Consider the following 21,495-nt stretch of genomic DNA (forward strand, 5'->3'; position numbering starts at 1 on the left):
TGGGTGAGTGGATGGGTGAGTAGGTGAGTGGGTGGGTAGTTGTGTTCCAGGCCAATGGACTGCTGAGTAGATGAGTGGGTGGGTGAGCAAGTGAGTGAGTGGAATAGTGAATAGGTGAGGGAGTGGGTGAGTAGGTGAGTGCGTGAGTGGGTGAGGGAGTGGGTGAGTAGGTGAGTGGGTAGGTAGTTGTGTTCCAGGCCGATAGATCGCTGACCACAAAGCACACACATATCTAATAATCTGGTGATTAACTGCATTATCAATTTGTAAACTTTTTGGCAATGTACGGATTTGTTAATTGAATAATAATGTACGTGGCATGGTAAAAAAATTGCACAAAAGTGCACATTTATTTGAGAGTCAAATACTTACCTATGCTTGCAGTTATGATCAATTGTGGGCTTGTAGGTTCAGCAGCTGCCAAAGAAGCACAACACGTGTGTGAAAATTCAGATGTACGTGGAGACACCATCATGTAATATCGTAATTGTTAAGTTCTAAAAGGGTTATCCCAACACACATATTTATATAAACATGTTCACCCAATATCAGTGACATTGTGCTTTGTTAGCTGTGGGAGAAACCCAGAGAAGCCAATGCAGAACAGAGGGAGAACATGCAATCTCCACACAGGAAGGCACCCAAGTTGAAATTCGAACCCAGGATCGTTTTTGCTGATAGGCAAGAAGAGCATTAATTAATGCATCGATAACTCAAAGGAGCTTTCATCACCACATCTCATCTTAAACATTTGATGGGGACCCTCCAGGGCCAGTGGTCCCTATAGAGCACAAGGCATCCATGTACCAGCCTGCTGTGTAATCTATAGCAAGGAGTTAGCAGCGTAATTCTCACATATGACAGATTTAGACCGACTATCTTGTGACTATCTTTTTTTGTCAATGAGTAAAAGCCATAATCTTTATTAATAGTTACATAACAATGTTTATTTCAGAATCGTTATGTACACTGGAGGAATATGATGAGCTATGAAGCTCTTTCTCACAGATGTCCAGTAGGGGCTGGTCAGCAAGTTACATCAATAACAATACAAAAGAAACTGATATGAGTGCAAAGTATAGGAAAGCTAAAAAAGTCACAAAAATAAACAATAACGTTCAAATTACATAAGTACATCTATTCATGCAGATTTTTAAACACTAAATGCAAGCTTGGGGCAAGCAGCAAAGGAACAACAGCAGTCCCAGGCGACACCAAGACAACACACAGTAGTCCCTCAATTATATTGCACATTTAAATTGAACTATCGATGGACGGGTTAGGATCAAAGTTACAAATCTTATTTACAAATGTGGTTGTATCCAGCACCAATTTTCTGCTTGAGGATATTTTTTAAGGAAGATGTAAGATGTTAAGCGAGGAAACAAATGAATGTCCATTGCTAAATTTGTTTTTTACTTTTCAGTTGAGTGCATTTGGTTCTCACCTTCACAAATTACGGCGGCAGTTTCCATATTGCTGCAATTTTGTGTCCCTGTTTGAAGGCAGTCAAATATAGTATTTGGGAATGCTGCGCACGCTACGTTGTCCGAGAGGATTGTCGCGGACGTATTCGCAAACTGGGTCAAGCTTCCGTGAGACAAACTCCAACCACAGCCCAGAAGACGGCAGATCGTATCTGCGCCGTGAGTGTCCAACGCGGAGCTGCACACTCTGCTCCACACAGAGCTCTTGAGGACTTCTACCCGTCCCTCGCAGCGGTTCCTTCCACTCATGAGACGCAGTCCTGCACCTGTTGGATATGAAAGAGATTGTCATTTAAATTACAATAAAGTTTGGGTTCATACAACTTCTGAAAGTGCCAGTCAGTATCATTCAGTCAGTGAACTTTAATTAATTAATTTAATTATGTTTCATTTATCTAACTAGGAGACGCAATACACCCATTGAGACACATGCAACATAATTTACTATTTTACCAGGGTCACCCTAGAGGCAGTTTACTTACACAATATTTTACTTCCACCTGTACTGAACTTTCCCTGGCTCCTCTTGATCTCGTATTACATTTGCACAGTTTTTTTTTCATTCGCGTGTTTTGTTTACGACCGTTAAGCACCTCGTTTGTTAGTTGTTAAAGTCAAGTGACTTTACCGAAAGAACCAAAGAATATGTCACGTTTGTGTTGTTGCTGCGCCACACGGCACCACGGAACCCCTGTGTAAAACAGCCAGGCAACTAGCTACACGGGAATATCATTTGTGTAGCAAATCAGCATAAACCGGTAAACGTTAAATTTTCGCATATCTAACTTGAGCTATTTAGTAAAAATGTAAATAAGGCAAAGTCAAAAGGTGAATGTCGCTTAATAACTATTGTTTAATGTACACGATTTATAATCTAAGTTTTGGTAAGGACAGGGACTAGATTAGGAAAGTTTTGGTAATGGAAAAACATTTACATGAAATACGTGACTTTACCGAAAGAACCAAAGAGAAATTGCTTCAGTCACGAAAGCTTCAAATCAAGTTTTATTAAATATTAATTTTAACAAATTGGATTAAGACAGCCACTAAAAAGGAAAATGAAGTACAACATAGCCAAATAAAAAACTTTCAAATCGTGACTGCATGCCAAGATTCTGTACACAAGGGGAGGATATGTGGCGCAGAATGTTTTAAAGAGATTATTGGATTTCTCAAATCAGTTTATAGGGAAAATCACGAGGAGTGAAAAGCTTCAGCACACGAGTGAGTTGAGACGACGGGATGGAAGGAATTGGGGGGAGATGAGGTGAGTCCCTGTCGCGTTAATGTTATTGACAAACTATGGACACTTTTGGATCAACAAAAACAAATTTCACTTCGGCACGCACCATAAGATCATCAAACAAGAAGCATTACCCGAAAGGCTGCCTTATCCATCTGCTATTGGACATCTGTGAAAAAGAGCTCCATAGTTCATAAGCTTCCTGCATTCTAAAAACATTTTCTGATTCTGATCCACGACTGCGTCATGGTATCCCTGCAGTGCAGCAGCAACGCCTCCACATCACCTCGCCAGGCACTCCAACATGCAGCAGATCTTTTTGATGAGTTCCCTCAAAAGGTTAATTACACTGGTCTGGACTTTTGCAGCTATTTTAGACTAATTTCAGGATGCTGATTCCAAATCTGATCTCAGATTTGCTCTATCACATCTTATTTTTATGCTATCGGCATACCCCATTTTCATTGATTTTACCCGAAATTAACTTTGTTACTTATGATTGCAAGTTGTTGCGAGTCAGTGACTGCTTTAGTGTTAAAATATGGTGTTGTATTTTTAGGATAGTGTGTTTATAATATCATTTTATGTAGATATCCACATTTATTTAATATTTTTTCTTCTGCAGGGCGTGATCTAACAATGGCTACAACATCCGAAAGAAGGAAATGCAGTAATGACCCAGATATCTTCTGCTACATCTGTGGCAGCTTCACTTTGCAGGATCAAAAGCGCAACATCAATACCTTTGTCAAGAAGGTTTATCTTGCCTACTTTAAAGTACGACTTGGAGACCAAGACAAAAATTGGGCTCCTCACTAAGTGTGTAAAACCTGTGTTGAAACTTTGCGATCATGGTCTAAAGGAAAGAATGCTAAGCTGAAGTTTGGTGTGCCAATGGTTTGGAAAGAACCTACAAACCATTTGGATCACTGCTACTTCTGCCTTGTCAATGTAAAAGGTTTCAATAAGAAAAACAAACAACACTTACAATACCAAAATATCCCATCTGCTAGACGACCAGTTGAGCACTGTGAGGAAATACCTGTGCCTGTATTTACTGAGCTACCAGAGATTGATGTTGAATCCCTCAGTTTACCTGCTTTTGCAGATGATGATGATGCTCAGATCTAATAGACGCCATCTGATGCAGATTGTGATAAAAAAATTATCTGTTTAGTCAGCCTGAATTGAATGATCTTGTAAGAGATTTGTATTTGCCAAAGCAGTCTGCTGAATTGTTGGCTTCCAGGCTGCAAGAGAAAGGACTACTCAGACCTGGCACTAGTGTCTCCTTTTATCGTAACAGAGAAGCATCACTGCGAAAGTACTTCCATTCAGATGGTCAACTTGTTTATTGTAATGATGTTGAAGGGCTTTTTCTAAATATGGGACTGCCGGCATATGATTCAAGTGAATGGAGACTTATTGACAGTAGTAAAAGGAATTTGAAATGTGTGTTACTTCACAACAGAAATATATATATGGTTCAATCTCAATAGGACACTCTGTAAAAATGAATGAAGAGTATGCCAACATGAAGATTGTTCTGGATAGATTGGAATGCCATGTTCATGGATGGCTAATTTGTGTTGATTTGAAAATGGTAAATTTTCTGCTGGGTCAGCAAGGAGGTCACACCAAATACCTTTGTTTCCTGTGCTACTGGGACAGTAGGGCTACATTAGAACACTAGGTTATAAAGAACTGGCCACCAAGAATCAGTTTGACGCCTGGTGACAAGAACATCAAGAATGAGCCTCTGGTTGATAGGAATACAATTGTATTTCCCCCACTGCACTTACAACGTGGGTTAATGAATCAATTCGTCAAAGCTCTTGATCACACTGGAGACTGCTTCAGCTATATATGTTCAACCTTTTCAAGTCTCAGTGCCGAGCAGAAAAAGTCAGGAATATTTGATGGCCCTCAAATAAGAACACTCATCAGGGATCCACACTTTGTTACAACAATGACTGCGGCAGAGTACTCGAGCTTGGAATGCATTCTCTGATGTGGTGCGGAATTTCCTTGGGAACAGGAAAGCGGACAACTATTGAGAGATTGTGGAGTTGGATGTAGAATGAGCATCAAGGTTCACTACTTACATAGTCACTTTGCTCAGTTTCTAGATAACATGGGTCACGTGAGCAAAGAGCAAGGTGAACGCTTTCATCAATACATTAAAGTTATGGAAGAACACTGAGACCTCCTTTAGCAGTGGCAAAATATAGTAGTAGATTTTTACCCTTTAAACTGTTACAAAACTGACACCTTTATACAAGGCATCATGTTTGCAATAACCACAACACAAGTAGTCAAAATGCAAACAAAAAGAAACAACTCTGATAATGATAATAGTATGCACTGTCCTTGAAGTTGATTGGTCCACACCCGAGACAGCTTTCCTTAGAGCCTAGTCTCCATTGGTGTTGGACCAAATGACACTGTTTTTGAGTTGTACCCCTTCTGGTGTCATCTGGTCCAACACCAATGGAGACTAGGCTCCAAGGAAAGCTGTCTCGGGTGTGGACCAATCAACTTAAAGGACAGTGCATACTATTATCATTATCAGAGTTGTTATTTTTGTTTGCATATTGACTACTTGTGTTGTGGTTATTGCAAACATGATGCCTTGTATAAAGGTGTCAGTTTTGTACCAGTTTAAAGGGTAAAAACCTACTACTATATTTTGCCACTGCTAAAGGAGGTCTCATAGTGTAAATGCTTACCCCGAGCTCTCAATTCTCTGATAGTGCACTGTTTTTGAGTTGTACGCCTTCTGGTGTCATCTGGTCCAACACCAATGTTTGCATACTGAGCACAAGTATTGTGGTTAATGCAGACATGGTTCATTGTAAAAGGTTTCAGTTTGGTGTTTTAACATCTTAACACCTGTTTTTTTTGCCAGAAAAAAGGGGAAACCTATTCTCAAGATGTCAATTGTAATTTATATGAATACATTAGCTCCCGTGGCTCTCGCACCTGAATGGCTCGCAAGTGACGACGTCACACTTATTTCTCTATTTAAGACCGACATAGGAGGAGGATTTATCCACAACTCTGGCTGTCGCCTGATGAGGTTGTTTGTAATTCCTGGCGAAACGTCACGGTACTCGAATTATAAATGTTGTGGGTTTACTCTCCAACATACCGGTGTACTGAACTATTTGTTACGAGACAAATCTTACTGATTGGCTGTGTCGGATGGTGGCGAGTATAACAACACATTTATATTTATGCGATCTAACCCAAACAACCTATATTATGGACTTCCGCTTTAGTTTGAAGGCATCAGGGAGCTCACATCGTGGGATTTGCTCCGAGCCCTACACCATCCAATGGACAGCCCTGCCCATAGCGTTCAATGTTGATAGCTCCCGTGGCGTTCAATATTAAAGGCTCCCATGGCGTTCAATGTTAAAGGCTCCCATGGTGTTCAATGTGTAATAAAAGACTTCGTTAGGCACTGCTGGTCTCCGTTGGTCTTTTATTTAGTTTCCTCCTCGCACCCCGCTGGTCCTGACCGCGGACCAGCGTCTCCTCGCGCGCGCCCACGCGCGCTCCTCCAACAGCTCCTTCGCTCTCCCACTCCGCACACCGGTGGCCAACGGCGTGCCGAAGATCCTTTAGCCACGTGGCCGATTGCGCGGATCCCCTCCGGCCACCCAACGTGGCTCGGCCTCTTTACTCCCGCAACTGACCCTGATTCCTTCCGGGCTCCCACCTATATCCTCTTTACCACGTGACCCTGACTCTTCCCCTTTCGGATCGTCAGATTTGGCCTTCCCATACTGCCCTGCTGGCTCCACCCTCATTCACCTCGCTTCCAATTGGACCAGAGGTGAACGGCGGCCCCTCCCACACGCCCCCCATACTGGGCTCCACCCCACAATACCCCAGGCCGTGTGATTGGGCCACAGCCCAGCAGCAAAACCCGTTTACGCTCGCATTACATGACCCCCCTCCCTGATGTAAAAGACCAGCCATCCTGGCTGAAACAAGATAAAATAATGCGAGCAACGGCCACACATTCCGGAATCACACCAGACACAACGGAGAGCACAAAATGATGAACACAATCAACGAAAGGAAACGGATTTGGAACGAGTGCGGGTTTTCGGCCCGTCCTTCACGAGAGGCGGCGCCCTCGAAGGTCGCAGTCCCGACAGGGTTTGAGGAGCGGCGAAAACGGATTCATCCGCCGCTGGTGGAGGCCCGTCCTTCCCAGCACCCCGTTCCCCAGAGAGGTCCGTAATCGGGGCCCCCTGCAACTGCGGCGGGGTTGGAGGGGCAGTGGGGCCAGGTGTCCCCGTCGCCGTGGTAGGCCCACCCGGTGCAGGAATCCCTTTGTCCGGCAGGATCACCGCCGGGCCGTCTACAGGAGACACGACAGGCACGCTTGCAGGTTGAACAGGCAAGGGCAGTGGTGCATCAGACGCGACAGACACCGGCAAGGCAACGTTAGGAGATGATGCATCGACACACGGGGCAACCTAGGGTTTCAATCGGGACGTGCGAACGTACCAACGTCGCGACCCGACCTGAACGCATGCGGACTGTGGGCTAGGGACCTCAATCAGCGCAACCGGCCCTTGCCAGGTTTTGTGCAACTTAGGGGAGGTTCCCACTGGCACCTGTGGGCAATGGAGCTAGGCCATGTCCCCCACTTGCCAAGGGGACTGACGATGAGAGCACTGGGTGCACCGTTCGTTCCGGGCCTGGGTCTTGGCCATAGCCAATCGGGCCGCCTCCCGCGCCTCCGCAACTCGCCGAGCGGCGTCGCGAATATACTCGGGGAGGGGTTTAACAGGCCCCTACGCCCGCGTGCTAAGTTGCACCTCCACAGACGGCACATTCTCTCGACCGTACATCAAAAAGAAAGGTGAGTACCCCATCGACGCATGTGGTGCCATCCGATAAGCGGAGAGCACACCCGGGATATGCAAATCCCAATCGGCCTGCTTCTCGCTAACCGTATGGCAGAGCATGGCCGACAGGATTTGGTTCAACCGTTCAACCATCCCGTCAGTTTGTGGATGGTATGGAGAGGTCCGAACCTTCTTAGTTCCCAGTGCATCGCACATATCCCGCAATAGTTGTGAAGAAAAATTTCGCCCATGGTCCATAAGCAGCCTTTCCGGCGCCCCCTTGTCCATCCCCGACCAGAAAAAATTTGTTCCCCCGAGCGGACGGGGGAAAGGGCCCCAGAATATCCAACGCCACCAACTCATTAATCCGCGTCACTTGAATTGACTGCACTGGGGGAACATACGGTTGTTTAGGCGGCTTCCACCGGGCACAGTCGGAGCATACCCGAATATGCCCAACAACGTCAGTCGTCATGCCGTGCCAAAAATAATCACGTTGCAACGTCAACAAGGTTTTCTGCACCCCGAGATGTAACAACTTCTCAGCGTGCAGAATCCGAATCAACTCGTATCGCAACGACGACGGCACAACAAAGCGCCAGCGATCCTGCAAGCCCTCTCTCCACATCAACAAGCCATCACAGAGAGCTGCTCCCGGCAGCCCATCAGACGACGAATACCCCTTCGACTTCGCAGCCTGACTCCGCAAGGCCCCAAGCGAGTCATCGAGCAATTGTTCACAAACCCACACGGAACGCGGCAAATACAAAACCCCGTCGGCTGGTTCCGGACACGTGGAAGCCGTGGGCATCTCCACAGCGGACACGACAGGCCGTGGGGGCTGTGGAACCCGCGTTCACCTATTCGTGCCAGAGGCACACGCGCAGGTGGACCCCTGCGGCAAATGGGAGAGCGCATCCGCATTAACGTGACGCGAGCCCTTACGGTATTGAACATCAAACGAGAACTCCTGCAAAGTTTCCAGTCGCATGGTCCGTGAGCACAATAAATTTCCGGCCATACAAATACGGGCGATATTGTCGGGCAAAATGCACAATAGACAAAAATTCCCGCCGGGTGACGCAATAGCGGGTCTCCACCAAAGAGAGAACGCGGCTCCCGTAAGCCACAAAGCGCTCGATGCCATCCTTAAACTACGATAAGACGGCGCCAATATCTGTGTTACTAGCGTCAGTATCCAAAATAAAAGGCAGAGCGAAATCAGCCCAGCATCGGTGCTGATGCCAAGCGATCGCGTTGGCCGTGAAATGCCGCCTCCTCTGCCAGCCCCCATCTGAACCTCTGGTTCTTTACCGAAAGGAGGTGCAGCGGCTTAGCGATCGTAGCAAAATTTGAGACCAATCTACGGTAATAGGAAGCAAACCTGACAAATCGACGTACATCCCCCACCGTGCCCAGAGACGGCCAGTCCCGAACGCATGTCGTTTTGTCCGGGTCCGTGGCCACACCATCAGGGCTGACAATGTGACCAAAATAGCACATGGAACGTTGCAAAAGGTGACACTTCTTGGGCTTAAATTTCAAATTGGAGGAACGCACCCTAACAAAAACAGCATCCAATCTCTGAAGATGCTCCTCAAACGTGCGGCTGAAAACAATAACGTCGTCCAAATATATCAGACACGTGTCCCACTGCAGGCCGATCAACACGAGTTCCATCAACCTCTGGAACGTAGCAGGGGCGGTGTTCAAACCCATGGGGAGACAATTAAACTGAAACAGGCCCTGTGGCTTATGGAAAGCCGGCTTTTCCCTCAACGATTCCTCCAGGGGGAGTTGCCAGAACCCCGAAGAGAGGTCAAGAGTCGAAAAATGTTTCGCCCTGGACAAGGCATCGAGGGAATCATCCATACGCGGCAGGGGGTAAGCGTCTGCAACCGACACTTTGTTTAACCTCCGAAAATCAACACGAAATTGCAGGCTACCATCCTTTTTCTTTACCAGGACCACCGGAGCGACCCATGGGCTGTTGCATGGAGAGATAATGTCGGCGGCCAGCATATCATCTCTGCTGGGCTCACCCGATGCGGATTCATCCGAATGGGACGAGCATCCCCGGTATCAATGTGATGGGAGACCAATGAGGTGCTTCCCAGATCGAAATCATTTTTGCTAAAGACGTCAGAATATTTGGACAGCAGCGCGCGAAGCGCAGACCGCTGGTATGTAGTCAGGGATGTGTTTTCCTGACACAACCCGGCGATCCATCGATCTTCCTGTGACGTAGAGGCCAAAACCCCCACCACGAGACCCTGGTGACCCGGATCATCATGGGCCATGAAAGTGGTCGCGGCATGGGTCAGGACCGTACCGGCCAGCACCACAACATTGTCCGCACCTCCATTTAACACTTGCAAAAACGGAGGCTGAGCCGGCCGAACAATCGTCTGGGCTGCGACCAGCGCCAGGCCGCCCGTAACAGCATTGGACGGCGACAACAACACACCCGCCGGCGATGGCAAAAAGAAAATCTTATGGCCTGCCGGTACCTCAATGCAACCCTGATCGACCCTTATCTGAATCGGTATCTTCGCCAGGAAACCGGTCCCCAATAAACAAGGCACAGCAAGGGACCTGGATATCAACACCGTCCCCGAAGCCGACACATCCCCAACAGAAATGCGTGCCTCCACCTGACCCACGATGCCCATACTCCCCCCGTTAGTAGCAACACACTAATCGAAAACCGGTCGTACCTGCGACGGCAGAATGGGTAGGAGATGGACTATAACGTCCGAGATGACAGTGGCGGACGCGCCCGAATTGACTAAAATCCGCACGTCAATCCCCTGTATAGAGCCCGGCACAGTCGAAGACCCAGTAGCGGCTGCGACCACTCTGCGAGCCAGTTTCTGCCACTGTGTCATCGCCCGACGCGGATCCCTTAGAGTCCTCCCATTAGAACAGGCCCCTGGAACGCACCCTGACGGTGATGAATGTGATGACAGGCCTTGCCGGGTGTCTGATGCATACCGACTTGCCTGACACGGGTGACCCTCTGACGTGGATGGCGTGTCGCTGGTCGGGGCCTCCGGGCGAAGAGGTGGACGAGGGCGACTCTGGCAGTCACGCGCAAAATGTCCAAGACGTCTGCAGCGGTAACACGCCAAGTCGGCCCGCCGCCCGGCTCCCGACGTGTCCCGGCGATCCATCGATGAGGGCCCCGAGCGTGACACCACTCCCCCCCGAGGAACCCACTGGGCCGCCGCCGCAGTGAGATCGCCAGGCCCCCTCTCGTCTGGGATGAAGATGGCCTTCGACGGTGTCCAACCGACGGCCTCTCCCTCCATAGTCGGACCCCCCGTCCAGGCGGCCATTTGCGACCAACGGCGCAAGTTGAACTGCGCGTTGAGGCACTTGGCAGCCAACCGGGAGGTCGGCTGCTCGTGGCCGCACATGGGCACCGGAATGCCCAGGTCCTTGGACAGTTCCAACATCTTATCCAGTATCAAGGGCTCCAACAAGTCGAGCTCAGTCTTGGGATACGCGGCCATGGCCAGCTCAACCACAGTGTCTCGGAAGGCCACAGGTGATTCCTCTGGCGCCCGTTGTCTCTTGACAAATCTACGGTGTGCATCGTCTGGAGGCTCGTATGCTTCCGCCATCTCGTCGAACGCCCCTTTCAGTGTCACCTTCTTCGCAGCCGCGATGGAGCGGAAAAACTTCAAGGACTTGTCGTCCAGGAGCGTCAGCAGAACCTCCAAGGCCTCCGCATCCGTCCACTTGGTGGATCTGACAGCCGACTCAAAACGCCAAGCGAATGCGCTCCAATCCCCTCCGACTGTAAATTCTTTAATAGTCATCAGACGGTGGCTGCGAGTCCCCGAGCTGCTGTCATCCGAAGTGGGCGCCCCACGTGGTGGTGACAAGATGGCAGCTTCCCGCCATTCAGTCGTGGCCGCGCCCAAGATGGCGGCGTCCTGCCGCATGTCGGGAAAGGTGGGAAGCCTCGCAGAGGCCGCAATGGCAGATGGCTCGGCCCCACCCGAAGTTTCCCCCCGTAGAGGCCCGACGCGTGGCTGTCCCGGTATCGTCGCTGGCGTGACCAGGATGACCAAATCCAGCAAAATGGCCCATAGCGAATAAATTTGCTCCGCCACGAGCCGCCAGCCGTCCTCGGCGCCCGTCGACGCAGACGGCCCGGCTGCCGCAACGACATCTTGTACCCCTGTTGTGTTGGTCGCCGCCATTTCGCCCGCACCCTCCGTGCTCGGGATGGCTACCGCCGGAGGAAGGTCCTCTTAGTCCCCTGAAGAAGGCGTAGGTAAATTCTTCTTCTTGAGATGTTTTGACATCTCGAAGCACCTCTGACCCCAATGTAATAAAAGACTTCGTTAGGCACTGCTGGTCTCCGTTGGTCTTTTATTAAGTTTCCTCCTCACACCCCGCTGGTCCTGAACGCGGACCAGCGTCTCCTCGCGCGTGCCCCGCACGTGCTCCCTCATCGGCTCCTCTCCTCGCGCACACCCCACATGCGCTCCCTCATCAGCTCCTCTGCTCTTCCTCGCACCCCGCTGGTCCTGACAGCGGACCAGCATCTTCTCGCACGCGCCCACGCACGCTCCTCCAACAGCTCCTCCGCTCTCCCACTCCGCACACCGCTGGCCGACGGCATGCCGAAGATCCTTCAGCCACGTGGCGGCCGATGGCGCGGATCCCCTCCGGCCACCCAACATGGCTCGGCCTCTTTACTCCAGCAACTGACCCCGATCCCTTCCGGGCTCCCACCTATATCCTCTTTACCACGTGACCCTGACTCCTCCGCTTCTGGATTGTCAAATCCGCCTTCCCATACTGTCCTGCTGGCTCCACCCCCATTCACCTCGCTTCCAATTGGACCGAAGGTGAACGGCGGGCCCTCCCACACGCCCCCCATACTGGGCTCCGCCCCCCAATACCCCGGGCCGTGTGATTGGACCAGAGCCCAGCAGCAAACCCCGTTTACGCTCGCATTACAATTGTTAACGGCTCCCATGGCGTTCAATATTAAAGGTTCCCACAGCGTTCAATGTTAAAGGCTCCCAAGGCGTTCAATATTAGAGGATCCCATAGCGAGAGCCATCTCTAGGGTATGGCAAATCGGGGAAACTGTGCCGGGCCCCACGTTTTGGGGAGCCCCGTGCATCGACGTCACGATGTCAGATGTAATATATCCCATTTCATCGTTTATTTTGAATACCTCAGGGGGGCCCACATACTGGGATTTTCCCTGGTCCCCGCACTCCCCTATGGATGGCCCTGTTCACAACTTTGTCATCATAAATAAATAAAGCTTTATTTAACACGTTCCTTCGGAGTGGGCAGGTAGGAACTTGGTTGGACAGCGCATTCGTGCACGACAGACAGACAAATAATTCCTGGTGGGCAGTGTGGAACCTGTTGTTCCTACCTGTAAGAGGTTTTGTGAACTGTTCAACGTGTAAACAAATATATAACACTGACACTTTTTTTTAAATATGCTACTGGGGGAAAAAGTAATTTACAAAATAGCAAACCTGTACATTGAACACCGGCATCTGATATCCGAGTGCAAGAGTTTGGATTTCCTTCGGTCAGTGTGCACTTGAAGAGAGAATCTTCCAATGACCCACACGTGGCTGTCCACTTGGGGCTGGGGCTTTTGCCATAGTAGGCCTGGTTATAGACAGCATTCCCACATTGCATTTGTCGGCACACAACATCAGCACCATCTAAAGTCCAGCCAACGTCACAAAGTGAGCCCCAGGTGCCGTTGTTAATTATTTCTACTCGGCCTCTGCAATTCATTTCACGATCCACAAGCCGAATTGTTCCATCTGGAGAGTACAATATCACACGTCGCAACAGTGAGGCTATAATATAATCAGTATCACAGGGATTGGCATGTATAAACATATTTTTATTCATTTTATTCATAGACACAAATTAAGTTTGTCTGGTGTGTTTTAAACAAGTTACATGTCTCAAGGTGTAGCTTTACATTTTAATATAAAACATTATTTGACTTACTTTCCGTTCTAGTGACAATCACTTGAGGGTTTGCAGTCCCTGAAGCTGAAAAGTAATAACATGTGTGAATGAACCACATTTATCACAATAAATATTATCAGACCAGATTAGATACACTTTAACCTAACCCTATAATCGGCCAAATATAGATAAATGATGGGCTGCAAACACATTGCAGGGGCAAGAAGGTGCTTTAATAATGTATTTACTTTTTGTTCCAATTACGTCTCCACGTCATTAGGGTTGTAATCAGCAGAGTCCATCGGTCTCATCAATGTAGTTTGTGTTCACGCTTTTACAACAAATGCATGGTCGCAGTTTTTCTGGTCCACTTCACTCGGTGTAAAAGATAAAAGCCATATTCTGCACAAAACCCGCGCTGCTGATCGATAGCTGAGGCAGGAATGCCTTCCGAGTTAGCGTATGGGTCCGAGAGCTGGACCGTGACAAAGCAGTTCGAAAATAAGTTGTTGGCACCGGTGTCTGAGAAGGCTGCTAGGGAAATTCGTGACAAGACAAGGATAAGCAATTCAGAAGCAATTCAGACGTCCAGAAAGAGGGCATGGCAGGCAAGTGTTGTGTGTATTATTTGGGCTAAAAGAACTGCGCAAGATGGGACACGTGTGCAGGATGGGAGGTGTCAGCTTCCCGAGACAGGCGTTGGGAGCGGTCTCCATGGGTCCGCCGACCAGGGGGAACAGAAGACCCAAGAGCGGATGGTGGGACAGTGTCAGGGCAGATCTTAGAGGCCGCGTGTCTACTATTGTACAGCAGGTGTGGAATTTAGCAGAGGATAGAAAGGGCGAGTGAGGTGTGGTGGCATCATTGATGTTGGGCACGATGATATATTGATCCTAAATATCTTAACATACAATTCAGACCTTTCATATATTGATTTTGTTTGACTGCCGTTATCTGCATTCAGTGATCCCACTCCTAACCAGGCCATCATTTAGATTTTTGGAAATCCTCAGTACTTAAAACTGCCAAAAGGTGGATTACTCCAGCCATGTTACACATTAACATAGCAAGCATCCTGCAAATTCAAATTTCTACGATACAAATCTTCAGTATTTACCCCAATTAAGCAGAAAGTTAAAGAGGGAAGAAAGCTTAACACGTAGGCTTTCGCGACCAATGTTATTCATAATCAACGTTTTTTGGGTTTAGATCGCGTTATTTATAAATGTGTCGTAACCCTCCACCACCCGACACGGCCAATCAGTAAAAATGTGTCACGTTGACAAAAGACAAATAGTTCACTGCTTTAGCCCACCGGTGTGTTGAAGCCACAACATTTACAATTTGAGTACGACGTTTCGCTGGTAATTGCATCCAGCATCACATTAAGAGATGGTCATGACAATTATTATACCAATAGAGATTAAAGATAGTGACGAGCATTGTGATGACCACTGTGAATCGTGGCTATGATGATGACCAACAAAGATTATGGTTATAATTAGGAATGGGGAAAAAAAGATTATCGATTTAGAGACCATACGGTTTAAGTAATTTATATACTTATTTTATAATTATGAAGCGCCTTAGCTCAATGTGCTTAAGATCGTATAGAATCGGTAACAACAACAGAGTGATTTAGATGGCAAGGGCAATGCAAGGGCGGAGGAATGAGTGACCGTAACAGAGGGTACGTGAGGATCACATAAGGGCAGGGAAGGGACGGGACGGAGTGGAGGGGCCACGAGAGGGAACAGCAAGGAAATGGGTGATAAAAAATAGTTGAGTTTTAAGAGAAGAATGAAAAGAGGTTAATGATGGGGTATTGCTTCATGTATAGGGGCAGTTTGTTCTAGTGGGAGGGTGCATTGTAATTGTTGCAAAATAGTATAGTGTAATGCGTCATTCGTTTTAAATTACGGAGGTTATCATGAATTTTTTATTCTGTACAGTTGGTGTTATATTAGGTTAATGGACACGAGAGAAAACGACAAACAGCGCAAAAGTGTGTTAACATGAGACCAAACAATGCATGATTGAGTTGACACAACCGTGAATTATGACAATTTGGCAGACCACGTCATGGGGATGTGTGAATCACTAGATTCGCTGTATGTGGCAAACATGACGATCTTGCGGCAGCAGAAACCAAACTGAATAACTAAAGTGTTTACCAGTTATTTACGATAAAATAAAAGTCACATTAAATCAAGGACAGCATACCCTCGCAGATTATTGCTGCTGTTTGAAGTTGGCTGCAATTATTTTTCCCATTCTGCAAGCAGTTAAATATTTCATTCGGATAAAGCGAGCAAACTAAATTATCTGGCAATATTGTTCCAACTCCAACACCAAACTGCGACATCATTCCATGGGCTACACTCCAACCACAGCCGAGCAAACGGCAAATCATGTCTGCATCTTGAGTGTCGACAGTTGAATCACAGATTTCATTCCAAACTCCGTTTCTCGAAATCGCCACCCGGCCCTCACAGCGATTTGTTCCACCCACAAGACGGAGTCCTTTCGCTGAAATAGACAAGACATGATGATGTTAAGTAATTTCATAGCATTTTTGCAATAACAGTGCAGTCGTAATTCCCCTCCCAGCCGCTCTGCGTGGACGTCCAAGCCGACGTGTAATCACCCCCCCCCCTAAAGACTGATCCTTGCACCGTGAGTAGACCCAGTACCCCAGCTATCGTTCTTAGTCAGCAAACCCGACTCCCAGTGACCCAAACCATCTTTAGACCCGTTGCTTTATGTTTCCTTAACCCGGCCTTGATTCCAGAACCTTCCCAGCTCACCCCCCACTCTCAAACCCGGTCCCCACCACAACTCCCGCCACTCTGCAAGCTCTGCCATCCTTCTCGAACCTTCCACAACCTTCCAACCTCTTCCCTTCTGCAGAATCAATTCAGAAAAATAAAGAACCACTACACAGTCATAGAATAATGTATTGCAATTTTCAGCTTGATATTTATATATAGGGTAAGTATTCCCTTAACACGTGTTCAGATAATGTGTTGTCACTATAACATGATTCTTCCATATTCATAATCAACGTTTTTGGGTTTAGATCGCGTTATTTATAAATGTGTCGTAACCCTCCACCACCCGACACGGCCAATCAGTAAAAAAGTGTCACGTTGACAAAAGACAATTAGTTCACTGCTTTAGCCCACCGGTGTGTTGAAGCGTGAAACCACAACAATTTACAATTTGAGTACGACGTTTCGCTGGTAATTGCATCCAGCATCTTTTTTGCATGGTTAATCACATCTTTCCAATGATTACTCAGTTTGTAACCGTCATCACGGTTGAAATTATGTCTGTGTTTGTATATTTGTATGGCTTCGTGTACAAACCTTTGATGGTAGCCAGGAGGTTTGCAGAGAACCTTGGTCTCGGAAAAGACAATTTCATGAGAGCCCACCGAGGTGTTGCAATGATCGGCAACGGCCGAAGAATCAGTTCTGCCGTGTTTCAGATCTGACTTGTGCTCGCGGACACGATCAGAAACATGACGTTTCGTTTCTCCAATGTAGCAATCACCACAAATGCAACTCAATTTGTAGACTCCAGGATACTGTAAGTCAGGAACGACAGCCTTCACAGATGGAATCAAATCACGGATTTTATGCACTGTACTGAATCGGACTTGGATCTTATGTTTGTTTAGAATTTTAGAGATCTTATTGGTCACGCCTGCTATGTATGGCAACGTGATAGTTTTGGTCGGAGTTTCATGTGGCTGTTTCTGTATGGTGGGAGAAACAGCTTCGTGGATAGTGCGGTCAGAGTATCCGTTCATCCTGAGGGCCCGATGTACATGTCTTAATTCACCGGCCAGGTGGTGTTGGTCAGAAATGCCATGGGCTCTGTGGTATAGCGTTTTGATGGGAGAATTCTTTTGAGATGGGTGGTGGTGGTGGGAATCCGGTTTCAAGTAGGAATCTGTGTGGGTGGCTTTCCTGTAGACAGAATGTCCCAAGGATCCGTCGGGCCTCCTCTCAAACAGAATATCCAGGAATGGTAGTTTACCGTCTTTCTCCACTTCCATGGTGAATCTGATGGATGGGTGTCTAGAATTGATGTGGTCCAAGAAGTGGTTCAATGCTCGGAGGCCATGTGGCCAGATGACGAAAGTGTCGTCCACATACCTCTTCCACAAGGAAGGACGCAGGGTGGATGTCTGGATGGCGTCTGATTCAAACTTTTCCATGAACATGTTGGCTATAACTGGTGACAAGGGGGAGCCCATAGGGGTACCCTCATTCTGTTTGTAGAAGGTGCCATTCCAGGTAAAATAAGTGTTGGTGAGGCAATGCCTAACCAGCGCAGGTACATCAGAATTCAATCCATGTTGGACTAAGTCCTCAATTATTGTTAGGGTGTCCGGTACTGGGACTTTGGTGAACAAAGACACTACATCAAAGCTGACGAGGATGTCATCAGGAGATAGTACCATGTCCTTAACCATAGAGACTAATTGGGTTGAGTTGAGTACTGCCGAAGAGGTCTTGCCTGTGAAGGGGAGCAGAGTATCTGATAGAAAACGGGCTAGTTTGTACGTAGGAGAGTTTATCGTCGACACGATGGGTCGTAGCAGGGTGCCTTCTTTATGGATTTTGGGAAGACCATAGAGTCTGGGAGGTCTAGCCGCCGATGGTTTTAGAGAGGGACGTTTGCTTTGTTCGATTAGGGAAGTCGAACTCGTGATGATACTGTTGGTTTTTGTCATTAGCTTTGATGTAGTATCTTTGTTCACCAAAGTCCCAGTACCGGACACCCTAACAATAATTGAGGACTTAGTCCAACATGGATTGAATTCTGATGTACCTGCGCTGGTTAGGCATTGCCTCACCAACACTTATTTTACCTGGAATGGCACCTTCTACAAACAGAATGAGGGTACCCCTATGGGCTCCCCCTTGTCACCAGTTATAGCCAACATGTTCATGGAAAAGTTTGAATCAGACGCCATCCAGACATCCACCCTGCGTCCTTCCTTGTGGAAGAGGTATGTGGACGACACTTTCGTCATCTGGCCACATGGCCTCCCAGCATTGAACCACTTCTTGGACCACATCAATTCTAGACACCCATCCATCAGATTTACCATGGAAGTGGAGAAAGACGGTAAACTACCATTCTTGGATATTCTGTTTGAGAGGAGGCCCGACGGATCCTTGGGACATTCTGTCTACAGGAAAGCCACCCACACAGATTCCTACTTGAAACCGGATTCCCACCACCACCCATCTCAAAAGAATTCTCCCATCAAAACGCTATACCACAGAGCCCATGGCATTTCTGACCAACACCACCTGGCCGGTGAATTAAGACATGTACATCGGGCCCTCAGGATGAACGGATACTCTGACCGCACTATCCGCGAAGCTGTTTCTCCCACCATACAGAAACAGCCACATGAAACTCCGACCAAAACTATCACGTTGCCATACATAGCAGGCGTGACCAAAAAGATCTCTAAAATTCTAAACAAACATAATATCCAAGTTCGATTCAGTACAGTGCATAAAATCCGTGATTTGATTCCATCTGTGAAGGATGTCGTTCCTGACTTACAGTATCCTGGAGTCTACAAATTGAGTTGCATTTGTGGTGATTGCTACATTGAAGAAACGAAACGTCATGTTTCTGATCGTGTCCGCGAGCACAAGTCAGATCTGAAACACGGCAGAACTGATTCTTCGGCCGTTGCCGATCATTACTACAACTCGGTGGGCTCTCATGAAATTGTATTTTCCGAGACCAAGGTTCTCTGCAAACCTCCTGGCTACCATCAAAGGTTTGTACACGAAGCCATACAAATATACAAACACGGACATAATTTCAACCGTGATGACAGTTACAAACTGAGTAATCATTGGAAAGATGTGATTAACCATGCAAAAAAGATTTAACTACACTTATTTGCCAATCTTATTTGACAGAGAACCATTACAGTTTTACCATGTTTAATGGTGGTCCCCCTGTCACAGGTTGCGTCACAAACCGCACCTCTCCATAACAAAGGCTCAGCCTTTGTTATGCAGTCTATTCTAAGTCTTAAGCCTCAACTTACCATATTAATAAAAAGTATGCGGCCCTTGCCCCACCATCTTCTCCAACCATTATATAAACGGAGTGGTAGCTCCTGCAATCTCTCATTTACTTGATACAGCTGTCGTGGCTGTGACGGTACCACCTGAAGACGGAAGCTTGTGTTGCCTCCGAAACGTCGTGATTTTTATTTTTATTTTATTTTATTTTACTTTTTTATGTTTTTACCTACGTGACTTTACCGAAAAAACCTAAGAATATGAATCATTGCAGTCACGAAAGCTTCAAATCTAGAATGATTCTTCCATTAGGAAAACCTTTGCACAGCGTGGAATGCACCCGTTAAAATGCGGAATGCATACCGTTATAGCATGGAATGCGCCCGTTATGACGCGGTTTCTGAGCGATAGACGATGAACTACTTTCTTGACCTGCGTGGCTACCCATCTCACTGTGCGTGCGTTCATCGTATCTCACCCCACTTTATCGTTCCATATTTAATGGGGAGATTGTTTTTGCTCAAAGGGATTTTCACGAAATGTGGTACTTTTCAAGAACGCATCTACTTCGTTGAACAATTACTGTTTATATACAACGATAGTTCTGTTTGTATATTTTAGTGATAGCTGATAGTGTTTGATCGTTTTTAATGCATCTACTCTAAATTATATGATGAATTGAATAATTTTTACATTTTAGTTCACAAAGTAGTCCAATTTTATTTATTTATAGTATTGCATTAGCTTTGTAGTAGCAGCCCAAAGTATGATTTTTTTTTATTAACGTGCAATATGATACTTCATGTGTTATTTTATGGTCTGGACGATACATACCTGAGCAAAGAGTGTAGTAATATCCTTCCTGTAAACAGTCATACTTATTTATTGGTGTCACATTGCATTCCGATATATTATTTGCAGCAATGTCGCACTGAACCCTCAACGTGGGCACTGGTAGTGGAGTGTTGTAACGTGTGGACGATATTTCATATCCACATTCCAATTCACGGCAGGCAACGTTGCCCATGTAGGAAGTGCTTCCGCATACTGTTCCCCATTCTCCATTGTTAAATATCTCCACGCGACCTTGACATTCCATTTCACGGTCAACCAGATGAATCATATCATCTAAATAAACACACACATAAAACACACACATATTTGCATATGAAACAAATAGGAGTAGACAAGGATCTCATTGTATCTATCCATAAAATGTGTTTGTTATTACGAAGATTACTCCATTAGATCACAACACACAGACAAATAATATTTATGGTCATCATTACTTGACCAACTTCGTCTCCGAACAAGACTTCACTCTCCATGTAGCACACCTCATGTAGCACATCGGAATTGTGAAATCTAAGATAACGTGAACATACGTTATCTTAAAGGTGAAGTCGTTTTCATAATTACAGGGTACAACACAACGAGAGGTGAGACAAGATGTGTTCCCTTCACCTACCCACACTAACCCACTGCTTGCCCCCTGCCAGTTGAACTTACTCGTTGGTCCAGTTATGATCAGCGATTGGTTTCCGTTCCCGGATGCTGTTGGAAACAATAAGTTGAAGGATTACTTTTTACAACATCCAATTAAAACGTAACTAAACAGAAAAGGTTTCACAGCCACGGTCGGATGTTCAACATACATACAAGAAGCGAGAGGAGATTGCAATTAAAGATCGGTGCCAAGTTGAGGGGAACACGATTTAAAGTTAAATTAAAGCAGCGAATAAACAAAAACTATAAACACAATAATACAGAATGTGTCAATGGAAAGCGGCAGAGATTATTTGGGCAATGGCAGATACAATTTGGAAATATTTGATAGATTGGGGTAAGGAAATGTAGGC

The 21,495-nt window shown here is 46.8% G+C and overlaps 1 protein-coding gene and 1 long non-coding RNA gene across 2 annotated transcripts in view; both read right to left on the reverse strand.

The window, feature by feature from the left end:
- The window catches only part of LOC144735516 (scavenger receptor cysteine-rich domain-containing protein DMBT1-like), a 376,933-nt gene that overhangs the window by 73,804 nt on the left and 281,634 nt on the right, over window positions 1-21,495 (reverse strand). The window lies entirely within an intron of this gene.
- Window positions 13,119-21,495, reverse strand: part of LOC144735520 (uncharacterized) — a 29,796-nt gene continuing 21,419 nt past the window's right edge. Inside the window, exons 7-11 of the long non-coding RNA XR_013588646.1 lie at window positions 21,146-21,190; window positions 20,471-20,764; window positions 15,792-16,097; window positions 13,608-13,652; window positions 13,119-13,414 (exon numbers count right to left, since the gene is read on the reverse strand). This is a non-coding gene — a long non-coding RNA (uncharacterized LOC144735520). The remainder of the gene's footprint in view (window positions 13,415-13,607; window positions 13,653-15,791; window positions 16,098-20,470; window positions 20,765-21,145; window positions 21,191-21,495) is intronic.

Source organism: Lampetra planeri, chromosome 55 (genome assembly GCF_965212315.1).
Source record: "Lampetra planeri chromosome 55, kcLamPlan1.2.h2, whole genome shotgun sequence".
Classification (NCBI taxonomy): domain Eukaryota; kingdom Metazoa; phylum Chordata; class Hyperoartia; order Petromyzontiformes; family Petromyzontidae; genus Lampetra; species Lampetra planeri.